Raw genomic sequence first — 14256 nt, forward strand, 5'->3', positions numbered from 1 at the left:
TTTGTGACTATTGGTTGAAGGATTCCATCATCAAATTCAGATAAGCATGAATCTTGAAGGACAACTTTGGATGTACCGTACTCATATTATTTCAGGAAATGCAAATTTAGCAACTTATCCTCCAAGAACTTGTCTAATCTGCTTTGAAATCCACCCAACAAGGCTCCTCTTGGCTTCACCTGTTTTTCCTTGATGGCTTCTGAAAGAGCAGTCACATCTGGCATGACATCTCGATTCATTTTTGTAATAATGCAAGCTTTCTTGGAGAGGAACTGGGTTGCCATGTAGCCCTATCCAAGCAAAACAGGAATAGTCAGATCAGCATTACGCAGGAAGGGACAATTCTGTCAATGTTACTTTCTTTCAGTTTTCCAGTCTTAAACTCGGCTCACCCCATTACCACCTCAAATTCATAACCTTTAAAGAAATAAAAAGTCTTGCATGCAATATTCCCTAGGTAAAGGTAAAGGGACCCCTGACCATTAGGTCCAGTCGTGACCGACTCTGGGGTTGCGCGCTCATCTCGCATTATTGGCCGAGGGAGCCGGCGTATAGCTTCCAGGTCATGTGGCCAGCATGACAAAGCCGCTTCTGGCAAACCAGAGCAGCACATGGAAACGCCGTTTACCTTCCCGCTGTAGCAGTTCCTATTTATCTACTTGCATTTTGACGTGCTTTCGAACTGCTAGGTTGGCAGGAGCTGGGACCGAGCAACGGGAGCTCACCCCGTCACAGGGAATCGAACCGCTGACCTTCTGATCAGCAAGCCCTAGGCTCTGTTTTTTAACCACAGCGCCACCTGGGTCCCTAATATAGTGCAATTTTATATGTTCACTAATATACTGTATTCTGTTCACTAATATACAAATTTACAAATTATATTCCCTCAGTTTATTGTTGCAAACTACTTTCAAGAGAGTCGTCCCCCCCCCCACATTTGACCACTATATACATTTTATGAAATAAATACATGCATTTTGTGTAGCTTCTGGATGAGAGTTGTGTCTCAGTTGGCATATTGCCTTGAGAAGTATTGATGAGGCAGGTCTACATAAAGTGGGACCTGAGCTGCATTTCACCCCCACCCCGATATTGCGTACTCTATTGTACTCATACCATTTCAGAAATCTTAAATTCAATCAATTCGTTTTTTATGTGAAGTAAACTGAATTTCTCCCTATCCTCCCCAGTCTCATCCCAAGTAGAAAAACAAAGGCATCTGAATGTGTGGATGCTCCTTACAGTGTTGTAATCCAAAATGCCACTCCAGCAGAGCCCGCCATTATTGGTGTCCACGATGACCACCTGCTCTTGCTTGTCAATCACCGCAGACTGACAACAAAAGCTGCCCTCATTCCCCGGGACCTTTTCGTCGATATTCTTGAGTGGGGAAAAATGAAGGAAGAACAGCAAGACAATCAGATTTTCAGTGTTCCAGATTTTGCAAGAAACATTTATTTGTAAATCGGGTCCTCCCTAACAAGAGGACACTTTTTGCAGTGGGACATGGCAACCAGACCCTGTGTTGTGGGTGGTGTTTCACCTCTAGGGGACCAGCAAGAGTTAAGTTGCAAGGAAGGTAAATAGCCACTAGGAGCTCTCCAGGCAAAAGCAGGGGTTTATAAGGAGAAGCAGTCAGTCAGAAGGGGGGGTTGAGTTGATGAGAGAGGTGGAGAGGATTTTGAGATAGAGAGAGGGTTAGAGAAGCTAGTGAGGTGAGCTGTGGTGCAGAATCTGAGAGAGTAATAAGAAGGCAACTTAAGTCAGGGAGGAAAAGGGGGGAACTAATACTAAAGGTTAAGTTTAAGGAAAAGTACTTGAGAAACTGTAAAGAATTTATATGCTTGTAAGATCATCACCTAAAGGTAAAGGTAAAGGGGCCCCTGACCATCAGGTCCAGTCGTGTCCGACTCTGGGGTTGCGGCGCTCATCTCGCTCTATAGGCCGAGGGAGCCGGCGTTTGTCTGCAGACAGCTTCCGGGTCATGTGGCCAGCATGACAAAGCTGCTTCTGGCAAACCAGAGCAGCACACGGAAACGCCGTTTACCTTCCCGCCGGAGCGATCCCTATTTATCTACTTGCACTTTGATGTGCTTTCGAACTGCTAGGTGGGCAGGAGCTGGGACCGAGCAACGGGAGCTCACCCCATTGCAGGGATTCGAACCGCCGACCTTCTGATCAGCAAGCGCTAGGCTCTGTGGTTTAACCCACAGCGCCACCTGGGTCCCCAAGATCATCACCTAAATAAACTTAATTGTTTTGGTTTACCTTTCACCTGACTGGAATCCCATATTTGTGTACAGTGGTACCTCTACTTACGAATAACTCTACTTACGAATGTTTCTACTTACGAACAGAGCTCCGTCCGCCATCTTGGATGCGGTTTAGATAGGGTTGCTTCGACTTACGAATTTTTTCTCCCAATGCTTTCCTAAGGGATTCGACTTACAATTTTTTTCGACTTACAAATGTGCATTCGGAATGCATTAAATTCGTAAGTGAACACTTACCTCCTCTTGCTTGTCAGTCACCACATTCTGATAAGAAAGGCTGCCCAAATCCCCCAGGACCTTTTTGCCGATATTCTTGAGTGGGAAAAAATGAAGGCAGAAGAGCAAGACAATCAGATTTTCAGTGTTCCAGATTTTGCAAGAAAACATTTATTTGTAAATCGGGTCCTTCCTAACAAGTGTTGCGGTGGGACCTGGCAACCAGACCCTGTGTTGTGGGTGGGAACATTTGGATAGCCACAACACCCTTTTGGAGGTCCCTTGATCTTAGGAGCAATTGGGCAAGAGGGACGCCAGTCAAAGCAATCGAGGGACCTCTATTTAAGCCCCTGCATGTGTCCCTGAGTTTCCTCTTTGGGGCTCTGTGCATCGGAACACCCGCCCACCTCTCTCTAGATTTAGGGCTTGCACTTGACCTTGCTATGCCATCGTTTGTCGCCTGTCGTTGGGACAGGGGCACGGCAGGAATTTCCCCCACTTGGCTGATTGGCTGGTGCCATTTGGGTTTCACCTGCCACATAGCAAACCGTCACAACTTGTAAGGTTGTGGATAGGCTCTGGTTCAGGTGGATAGGGGTGGCAGGATGCCTAGCTATCCCTATGCATTGGGTATTCCCAGGCCCGGCTCGCCCATTGACTCTAGTGGCACAATGCACCACGGCGCCTGGGTGATCAGGGGGTGATGAGGGGTGCCCCAGCAAGTGGGGGAGCTTCGCGGCGGCCTCCCTTTTCCCTCCACCAGCAGCGCCGCAAGAGCAGGGAAGGAAGCGAGCGGAACAGGGGCACTAGGACCCTGTTCCGCTCTGCAGCGTCATGGTCATCCCTCATCCCGGCGCTGCATTTCATTGGTAGAAGTGACGCCACATGGCAGCACCTCTACCAATGAAACACAGCACCCTGTTGGCGGGAAGGAACCCGGCGTGGCCCGGCCTGCCCAGGCACCCCGCTCCGCTGGGAGAAGTGAGGAAGGTCGCGCGGAGCAGCAGCGCCCCCTCCTCCACTCAATCCGGCGGCATTGGACAGGCAGGCGGCCTCCAGCACAGCGCAGCCCTGATGTGAGGTGTAGGGGCTGCTGTGAGGCTCCCGCCACCCGGCACGCCAGGTAAGAGTTTTCCTTTTTTTTAAGAGTGGGGGGGCACCCGAGGGATCCCTGCACCAGGGCGCCCGATGACCTTAAGACGGTCCTCTAAAGGAATCCATGGACTCATGTTTAGTCTTCCCTGTGAGGGGTTGTGCCCGGAGCCTGAGTCCAGGGGACATCTGGGTGGAGGCCTAGCAGACCCCCCTGCTTGCCGTCTGTCCCAGTTGTTCACCGGAGGCTGACCTATGGTTGGTGCCCAGGGTCAGCGCTGCCTGCAAGGGTGCAGGGAGCTAGTTGAATCAGAGCCTATGCAACCACTCACTTGATTGTACAGTAATCAATAAAGTTGTGGCCTAAATTCTGCCAAAAACCAAACCAAAAAATTGAGTCTTGTCTGAATTTATTTATTTAAAAGGTCTCCACACGCAAATGCAGAATAGAAAAAAGTGGATCTCCAGCCACTCCAGCACGACTGAAGCCAGCTCTCAAGCACAGTTCAGCCTGAAGCATATTTTTCCCCAAGCTGCATTTGGAGATATAGTGGTACCTTGGTTTATGAACTTAATCCGTTCCGGAAGTCTGTTCTTAAACCGAAACCGTTCTTAAACCAAGGCGCGCTTTCCCTAATGAGGCCTCCCGCCGCCTCCCACCATTTGGCTTCCGTTCGTAGTCGAAGGTAAAGTTCGCAAACCAGGACACTACTTCCGGTTTTGCGGAGTTCTTATACTGTAGTTCGTAAACAGGGCTGTTCTTAAACGGAGGTACCACTGTAATTTGTTGTTGTTTAGTCATTTAGTCGTGTCCGACTCTTCGTGACCCCATGGACCAGAGCACGCCAGGCACTCCTGTCTTGCACTGCCTCCCGCAGTTTGGTCAAACTCATGTTCGTAGCTTCGAGAACACTGTCCAACCATCTCGTCCTCTGTCGTCTCCTTCTCCTAGTGCCTTCAATCTTCCCCAACATCAGGGTCTTTTCCAGGGAGTCTTCTCTTCTCATGAGGTGGCCAAAGTATTGGAGCCTCAGCTTCAACCACTGTAATAGAATCCTATAAATGTAGAACTGGAAAGGACCAAGGGTCATCTAGTCCAGCGCTCTGCAATGCAGGAATCTATGGAAGATCACCTGCTCCTACTCTTCAAATTCTGGCAAACTGGCCAGCCTACACAAGGCTCAAGAATGGGATCGGAGGAGATGTCCAAGAGCTGGACACAAAGTACCTTCAGGATGTTGCTCTTCCCCTCATCCCTGCCCACTGGCCATGCTGGCTTGGTGGAACTGAGCAAAAACTCCTGGAATGCATGTGTAAGGTTACTCTAAGGCCAGAGTGGGGAACTTTTGGCCCTGTAGATGTTGCCAAGCTACATCTTCCATCAACCCTGAGTATACTTAAAATGTACGAGCAACATCAGGAGATCTTTCTGGATCAGGTCAATGGCCCCTCTAGTCCAGGATCCTCTCCACAGAGGCCAACCTGTGGGAAACGGGCAAGAAGGACCTCACTCCACACACTACCCTCCTGTGGTTTCCAGCCACTCAGAAGCATTTCTGCCTCTGACTGTGGAGGGAGAGCACAGCCATCAAATTCTCCCCCATGAATTTGTTTAATCGTCTTTGAACGCCACCCAGGCTGGTGGCCATCACTGCTTCCTGTGCGAGCAAGTTCCCTAGCTTAGCTATGTGATGCTTTCTTTTCTCTGCCCTGAATCTTCCAACATTCAGTGTCATTGGCTGCCCATGAGTTCCAGCATTATGAGACAGAGGGTCCACTTGTCTCTGTCCACTTTCTCCATGCCAGGCATCATTTTATAAACGTCTATCGTGTTGCCTCTTGCTGGGGCTGATGGGAGGTGTAGTTCAGCAACATCAGGAGGAGAAGCAAAAGTCCCCTCCCCGCCTGTTTGAAGGGGAATGTAGAAAGGGAGCAACAGACCCATGTGTGTGTAGTAGGACCCGAAGCCACAATGGGTTTCAAAACTGGAGGTCTTCCAGGTGAGGACTCAGGTGTGTACCATCCAGCCAACCAACCAATTCTGACTTAAAGCAAGAGACTGCAGGGGAACCACGCAGGCCAGGAAGGAGCACACTTACCGACCACAGGGATGCTGCAGGCTGAATAAATAATAATAATAATAATAATAATAATAATAATAATAATAATAACTTTATTATTTATACCCTGCCCATCTGGCTGGGTTTCCCCAGCCACTCTGGGCGGCTTCCAACAGAAAAATAAAACACAGTAATCTATTAAACATTAAAAGCCTCCCTGAACAGGGCTGCCTTCAGATGTCTTCTAAAAGTCTGGTAGTTGTTTTCCTCTGTGACATCTGTTGGGAGGGCGTTCCACAGGGCAGGCGCCACCACCGAGAAGGCCCTCTGCCTAGTTCCCTGCAACTTGGCTTCTCACAACGAGGGAACCACCAGAAGGCCCTCGGTGCTGGACCTCAGTGTCCGGGCAGAATGATGGAGGTGGAGACGCTCCTTCAGGTATAGTGGACCGAGGCCATTTAGGGCTTTAAAGGTCAGCACTGAAAGGAGGGGGGCAGCCGTTAGCTCCCATCTTCCCCATGGACAGGCCTGAGCATCACTCGGTGGGGTGGGGTGGGGAGCACTAGCTATTCACTTGCCTTGCCTTGGCCCCCTGCCTGGGACCCTTAAAAGGAGGAGCTGCTGTTTAAGTACTTCTTGTTCTCTCTTAATGTTTCTGTGGGGAAGAATCCATTGCCTCTTTCCCCCCCCCCAGGAAAATGAATGGATTCCCGAGCCAAGTGCCTCTTACCCCACATGGTCTGCCCTAGGAGGAGGAACGCGGGAAGCTGCTTAATACAGAGTCAGACCCTTGGTCCATCTAGTTCAGCAACTATCCAGGGTTCAGGCAGGGAGTCTCTCCCTCCCAGCCCAAGCTGGAAACGTTGCATAGAACGATCTAGGGACCTTGTGCAAGCACTGAGCTACAACCCTCCTCCACAACTTTAAGAGGAACAACGGATATTTGAGGGTGGGAAAGAGTGTCTTACTGCGAAACAGTGGCTGCATGTGTTTGATTCGCCCATCGTTTTCCCCTGCAGACAACCTTCTAACCTCGGAGCCCAGGGGAAACGGAGGATGACAGGAAAAATAACATAAAATAAAATAGCCAGGGGAAGGTGAGTGAGGAAGGGAGGATGCTGCTTCCAAGCCCACATTCACAATGCAAGAGTGTCTCATCATACAGAATTCTACCCGAATGCTAACACTTTTTAAGCCTTCCATAAGATATAAAAGCAGCCCCAGAGCACATCTGATTTCGAGCTTCTAAGAGCAGCAACAAGACAGAAACTGAAATAATGTAATGAGAGCAATGTGTTTAATCTGTCTTAGTACTTACATAATTGGCCAAGGTGGGGGCTAGGAGAACGCCCAGGAGAGCAACACTCAGAGCCTAGAACGGATTTCAGAAGAAGAGTAGCATTACATGAAAGTCATCTTCAATTTATAATCAACTCAGGGTTGTTGTTATTTTTTTTTTTAAAGAAAACAGTATTTAGAATAAGACTATCTAGGCAGTCTTGAGAATCCAACCATTTCTTGCTCATTCCTTCATTGCATGGTGGTCCAGCCAGGAGGGACTGCGGCTGCCATGGAAAGCAAGCAAGTCTGATTCACAGGGTACAAATGAATGCTTATTGTTAGGCAATTGGGCCATGTAGCCTGGTGTTGCCTGCTCTGGCTGGCAGAAGCTCTCCTAGACTGAAGGAGGCCTGCTTCATGAGATCTGCTTAACTGGAGATGGCCAGGAACTGAGCTTAGGACAGCTTTTCCCAGGCTGCTGCCTCCTCCTGCCACCCGGATATTTTGGACGACAATTCCCATCAGCTGAGCCAGCGTGACTGTAGGATACTGCTGTGAATCAGAGATGCAGCCCAGAATATCCCTGGGGGAGACTCATAAAAATGAAGGCTGCCTTGGACCAGACATTCAGCTTTTCCCGGACTAAATGCACTTTTGCTGTTGCCTCGTAGTGGAAATGATCAGGGATTCAGTTTATTTGAGGAGACCCAAGCAGTGATGACCTTCACAGGTACCAAAAGACATTTAAAAACCCAGCTGGTGAATAGGGGCAGTTGGAGCCCACAAGTCTTAGGTTCCACCTCATTGGGGGAAAAAACCCAATAACCTGTACTGGCTACACCTGCTTCCATCACACACCTGTGAGCAACCGAGTCTTCAGCTAATTTGATCTCTGAGCACCTGGTGACAACTTTGTCCCTAGTGAGAGCAAAGCCCAAGAGCTGGACATCTGTACTTCACCCTTGAAATTGAGATTGAAATTGAAATTGAGGAAGGTACTCACAAGCATCTTCATGGTTGTGGCTCCAAACTGGAATCCAGGCCAAGATGGGTAAGGAGCAAGGAATCACCAGGGCCTATATAGCTAGCTGTGAGAATTATGCAAATACACATCACTCTAATCTAACGTTTATTTTTCTCATTTGGGATTTATGGGGTGCTTAAGAGAAAGCTAAATATTTTTTGTTACATATGGTATTTACATATGAGGCTAATTGCCCTTTCTTAATATTGAGCCCTCCGGCAGGGTGATTTATGGCCATTTCTTTACAGAGTTTCCTCCACTCCTTTCTCTTTATTCCACCCAGTGTAAATGTAAGATTGGAAAAAATGAGGAGCTGAGGGTCCCGAAATTGACTGATCTTGACGCAACCCAACAGCTGCCTCACTCTGCCACCCTGCCTGTGGGGTCCTCATGGACCTTGCAGAGACACCCCAGGCCCTGCCTCTGTGTGGTTCATTGAGACACTAAAGATGTAAGGCCGCTTCAAGTTTAGGACTGGATGGCCCTTGTGGTCTCTTCCAACTCTATGATTCTAAGCTTGACCCTCTAGTTTTGCAGCCCAAATAGGGCCAGTGAAAAAGGAGGCACTTCTTTACTTAGTGAAACGCCAAGGTTTGCAGAAGCACATTTTTTTGAAAAGTGAAACCCCATCCCCACCACACAAAATGTGGACAGATCTTCTTTCATGTGAAAATTGTGTGGGTTTTAAAAAAAGAATTTTAGAACATGGGGGAAACATGTTTAAACACAGATCTTCAACCCTATGACTCCAGGAGGGTGTTTGAATGTTTTGCCATACCCCAACACCACCAATTTTTGGGGGGTGGGGGTGGGGGATTATTCCAGCCCAGAAGCTGGTGCAATTCTTTCCCACCAATCTCCTTCCACTGAGAACAATCAACAATGGGAGGGAAACTGAATGTTTTTAAAATGCCTGGAAGTGGCAAACAAGTTTGGGTGGCAAGCAAGGGGAACCAGCAAGCATGGCCAAGGCTCAGGTGTGATGGGAGTCCAGATGTGGGAATGTTGAGGGTTGCAGGAGAGGATATATTGTTTATTAATATCCTTCCTAACTTGCGCTAGCAAGTTTGTTCACTTAGCAGAGTGCATCCCCCCCCCCTCGGGCCGGTGCTAGGGTTTTTTGCACCCTAGGCAAGATCACCTTCTGGCATCCCCCAGGGGGTGAGAGGGAAATAGCGAGAGAGAGAGAGAGAGAGAGAGAGAGAGAGAGTGTGTGTGTGTAAGGGCGGGAGGGAGGGAGGGAAGGAGGAGGGGGTGAGAAGGGAAATAGCGAGAGATTACTCCAAATACAATAATTCCCCCCCCCACACACACACACATGCTCCAAGCATAACATGAAAAGGAAATGAAGAAAACTCAGGGTCAGAAGATGTTTCTTTAATCAGTGGACAAAGACTGAGGTGGGAAAAAGTTAGAGGTTTATTAAGACACCCTTGCTCCCCCACAAAGGCGAATTCTCAAGAGGAAGAGGATATTGGCTTGGAAGCAGGCTCCTGACATTTCAATGTCAGGAGAAATGTCAGGAACAGGGAACAGGGAACAGATAGTATCAGGCAAGGTATTGGGATGGAATTAAATAATCTAATGTCAACATTTTTATTGGTTTTTAAACAAATACATTAAGCATTAAACACTTATCCAGCAGTACTGTTAATGGTCTTTGTTCTCTGAAACATACACTGAAACACTCAACTGTCAAACATATTACTTAACGAAACCTCTCCACTGAGAATATGGAGTGGTTGGTATACAAAGGTCTTGATTTTGATCATTAACATACTTAAAGAAAGAGAGAGGTCCAGGTTTCTTGGAAGGTGTCTCTATTCGTCATGCCTCTAACCGCCCTCCTGCATCTGGTGACACCCTCGGACATTACTGTGTCCCAGATATAATTTTCCCATATGTTTCGGGGTATCGCTAATCGTGATGCCGTCAGTAAGAGAAGCCTACTAGTTCACTGTGGTGCAGGGTGGAGCCTAAGTCTATGTCCAAAGATTGTAGGGCTAAGGCAGGATTTGGAGAAAGGGGTGGCCTGTAATTGCAGCTATAATGGAGAATAGTCTATTTGAAGAGTTTTCAACGTAAGGGCATTCTCACCAAACATGAATAAAGGAACCAAGCTTTCCACAGCCCTTTCCGATAGAAAGGGGAAAGGGAGGGATTAATTTTTGGAAGCGTGACTGGTGTCCAGTGCCAGCGGAGGATGACCTTGAGCAAGGCCTCCTGCAAGCGAGCAGAGATGCTTTTGAACAGGGAGTGGTCCAGATACCCTTCCATTTGTGATCTTCATTTGGGTGGCCTAAATCTGATTCCCATACAATTTGAAGGCCTCTAGCATCCCTGTTTCATGATTGAATAGATTGCTGTGTATCTGGGAAGCAAGCATCCTTCAGGGCATATGCTGGCTTGCTGCATAAGGATTCAGACAGGCCCTTTCCCCTGCGCTACAAACAGAGTGCAAAAGAATGAGCCTGAGCTCTCTGAAACCAGGAAGTATGAGTGCCTTTTAATTTACCTTGCAGTTCCTCTTTGGAAATTGCTTTAGCTACATCCTCCCAATCCTTAATCTGTTGATATTTATCCATGCGTCTGAAAGCTGGATGATCCAGGAATGGGACTAGTGGTGTAGGGCCAGGGGCCAGGGTTTTGCTCCCTGTTCTCCACACCATCAGTACTGATTTAGTAAATGGGTTGTCTATTTTCCTTACCTCCTTCAAGGGCAAAGGTAAGAAAGGGAAAGAAAGGGTGACCTCTCATTGAAGATGAGAAAGGGGCCATCTCAAGTTGGACCCAAGGGTCCTCTGTTCTTCCCCTGAGCAATGGGATCTAGGATTTGATTTGGAAAGCAGCATTGTGTAACATTACGTAAGTTTGTGGGATGGAACACTGGGGCAGACAAGTCACAACAGTTCCTAGAGTGTCCACTAACAGGAACTCACCTGGGGGAACCTGACTAAGTTCCTGTTCCTACAGACATGCAAATTAGCTGGGACAAAAGCACCTAGCCAGCAGCCATTCTCTCTCTTAGCCTTCTATCCTTCGATGGGAACACATCTCCAGAGAATCTCCAGTTAGGATGGTTCTCACTCTTGGCCTGCAGCCAAGAGTGAGACCAAATGGAGCCTTACCTTACTAAGTAGTCTCCACATGTATATATTTGTAACTTTTCTACCTAAGCCTATTAACTCAGGATGAAACTGTAAGTAAACTCTATCTTATTTTATAAACACTGTGTTGTGTATTTCTTTTAAGAGGGACAAAGGGGACTTTGCCAGGAAGTATAATATTGAAGTATAAAGTATAATATTATTGTACAGGTTTTAGCAAACCTGAACGCACTCGCTTTGCTGTGCACAAAAGGGGAATGTCACTCTGCTGATATTGGAAGCTTGCTAACACAAGCTTGGATAGGATCTATCTAATAATATATCCTAATCCACATCCCCAACATTCCCACAAAGTTAGGCATTCCCATCCCTCCTTTGGGTCTACGTTTTTTAGAGTTTAGTTGCTTATCCTAGAATTGTTGCCTCCCAACACAAATGCATTGAGTTTGTTTTGCTATCTCTTTAGGGATGGGAATAGGCAAAACTTAAACAAAATATAAGAACGTAAGTAACACTGACATTTTGACCACAGCTATTCGCCCAAGCCAGCTAAGGCTGAGATGTTTTCATTTCCTAAGTTCTTGTTGAGTGCCTTTGTACAGTCCCCTATAGATTCTACGTCCCAGTTGTCTTGTATCTGCAGTGAGGTTAAGTATATAAATTCTTCATGCACTGAAGAATTGCTCTCTCATGCAAATGGAGAGTTAACTAGTAACCAGTCTCTTGTAAAGATAAATATAAAAGTAAAGGTACCCCTGGCGGTTAGGTCCAGTCACGGACGACTCTGGGGTTGCATGCTCATCTCGCTCTATAGGCCAAGGGAGCTGGCGTTTGTCTGCAGACAGCTTCCGGGTCATGGGGCCAGCATGACTAAGCCGCTTGTGGCGAACCAGAGCAGCGCACAGAAACACTGTTTACCTTCCTGCCGGAGCGGTACCTATTTATCTACTTGCACTTGACGTGCTTTTGAACTGCTAGGTTGGCAGGAGCTGGGACTGAGCAACGGGAGCTCACCCCGTCGTGGGGATTTGAACTGCCGACTTCCGATCGGCAAGCCCTAGGCTCTGTGGTTTAAACCACAGCACCACCCGCGTCCTTGTAGTGCCATCTAAACTGATAGGAAGGAGCATGGATTTAGAATACTGGTAGTTGATTTGCAATCCTGCTACTCTGTTGTACCTTTCTAACTGCTTAAGTGGCTCGAGGGCTGTTATGGGATTTCGCAAAAATAAGAGGGTGTCATCCGCAAACATATTCACGTTGTGTATCACATTCCATACGGTGACCCGCTCTATAGAAGTGTCCTTGCGTAGTTGGATGGCTAATGCAAACGACAATGGCGACAGAGGGCAGCCCTGACATTTGCCCCTCAAAGCCATTGATTGAAATGATTGCCTTTGATTTGGACTATAGTTGGTTAATGAGGTGCAAGAATTTCAATTTGTTGAGCAAGCGTGTCAATAACAATGAATCCGTTCTTTCAAAAGCCTTATAGGCATTCAGAGAGAGCAATACACCAGTTCTTTTCTTTCTATTCAACTCATGTATAATGTTTAGTGCCCTTCTGAGAGGACTTGAGATGCTTCTTGCTGGCACGAACCCTTTTTGATTTGGATTTATATATGTTTAGCTGCTTGAACACTATTGCTATAAACAACTTTGCATCTACATTGATGAGAGCTATTGGCCTATATGACTCAACTCTCATAGGGTCTTTCTCTGGTTCCAAAAGCAGTAATAGTTTTGAAGAACTAGTAAAATTTTTGTGGTACATTCCCCCCTTTCTAGGATTGAATTGTACAGTTTAGTCAGCCATGGGGCAAGCAAGTTAATAATGATGATGATGATGATGATAATATTTATACCCTGCCCATCTGGCCGGGTTCCCCCAGCCACTCTGGGCGGCTTCCAACAAAATATTAAAATACAGAAATCCATCAAACATTAAAAGCTTCCCTAAACAGGGCTGCCTTGAGATGCCTTCTACAGGTCTGGTAATTGTTATTCTCTTTGACCTCTGGTGGGAGGGCATTCCACAGGGTGGGTGCCACTACCGAGAAGGCCCTCTGCCTGGTTCCCTGTAACTTGGCTTCTCGTAGCGAGGGAACTACCAGAAGGCCCTCGGCGCTGGACCTCAGTGTCTGGGCAGAATGATGGGGGTGGAGACGCTCCTTCAGGTATACTGGACCGAGGCCGTTTAGGGCTTTAAAGGTCAGCACCAACACTTTGAATTGCGCTCGGAAACGTACTGGGAGCCAATGTAGATCTTTCAAGACCGGTGTTATGTGGTCTCGGCGGCCGCTCCCAGTCACCAGTCTAGCTGCCGCATTCTGGATTAGTTGTAGTTTCCGAGTCACCTTCAAAGGTAGCCCCACGTAGAGCACATTGCAGTAGTCCAAGCGAGAGATAACTAGAGCATGCATCACTCTGGCGAGACAGTCCGCTTCATAAAACTCTCCTGTAAAGCCACCCAATCCCAGAGACTTTCCAGATTTTAAATTCCTAATTGCCTCTAGAACTTCTTCCTGAGAGATGGATTGGTTTAGGTACTGTCTGTGCTTATCTGACAGTGTGAAAATCTACCTCTGAAAGGTCTATTAATTTTTGAGGCAGCTTGTCAGGTGAGTACAGAGAAGCATAATATCCTTTAAATATATTGCTGATCTCTATTGTGTCATTGCATACTGTCCCTTCAGAGTTGCAAATCCCAGTAATTAGATTTCTATTTCTACATTTTGACAGCATTTGCTAGTAGTCGAGGCACTTTGTTGCTAAATTCATAATAAGCACCCCTAACTCTAGCTAATGCTTTACGCATTTGTTCAGATTCTAAGAGCTGCAATTTTGCACATGCAGCTTTTAAAGCTCTAAGAGATTTGGCTGTTTCTGACTTGTGGGGTATCTCCTCAAGCCTTTTAATTTCCGCAGTGAGGATTTTAACCTTGTGTTCATGCATACTTTTCCTCCATATCATTTCACCAATGCAGTGTCCCCTCTGAACAGCCTTCATTGCATCCCAGAATATAGGGGTGTCTATGCCTGGCAAGTCATTCTTTTAAAGTAAGGGTCCAAAGATTTAGCTAAGCAATCTAAAGATGTGGGTCCGGGGAGTGGGGGGGAAGTGCACCAAAGTTTAAGTTAATGGAGACTGGTGCATGATCAGAGACTGTCAAAGACCCAATTTCTGCACTCACCACCTAATG

The sequence above is a fragment of the Zootoca vivipara genome, chromosome 6 (assembly GCF_965207765.1).
Source record: "Zootoca vivipara chromosome 6, rZooViv2.hap1.1, whole genome shotgun sequence".
Taxonomy (NCBI): Eukaryota; Metazoa; Chordata; class Lepidosauria; order Squamata; family Lacertidae; genus Zootoca; species Zootoca vivipara.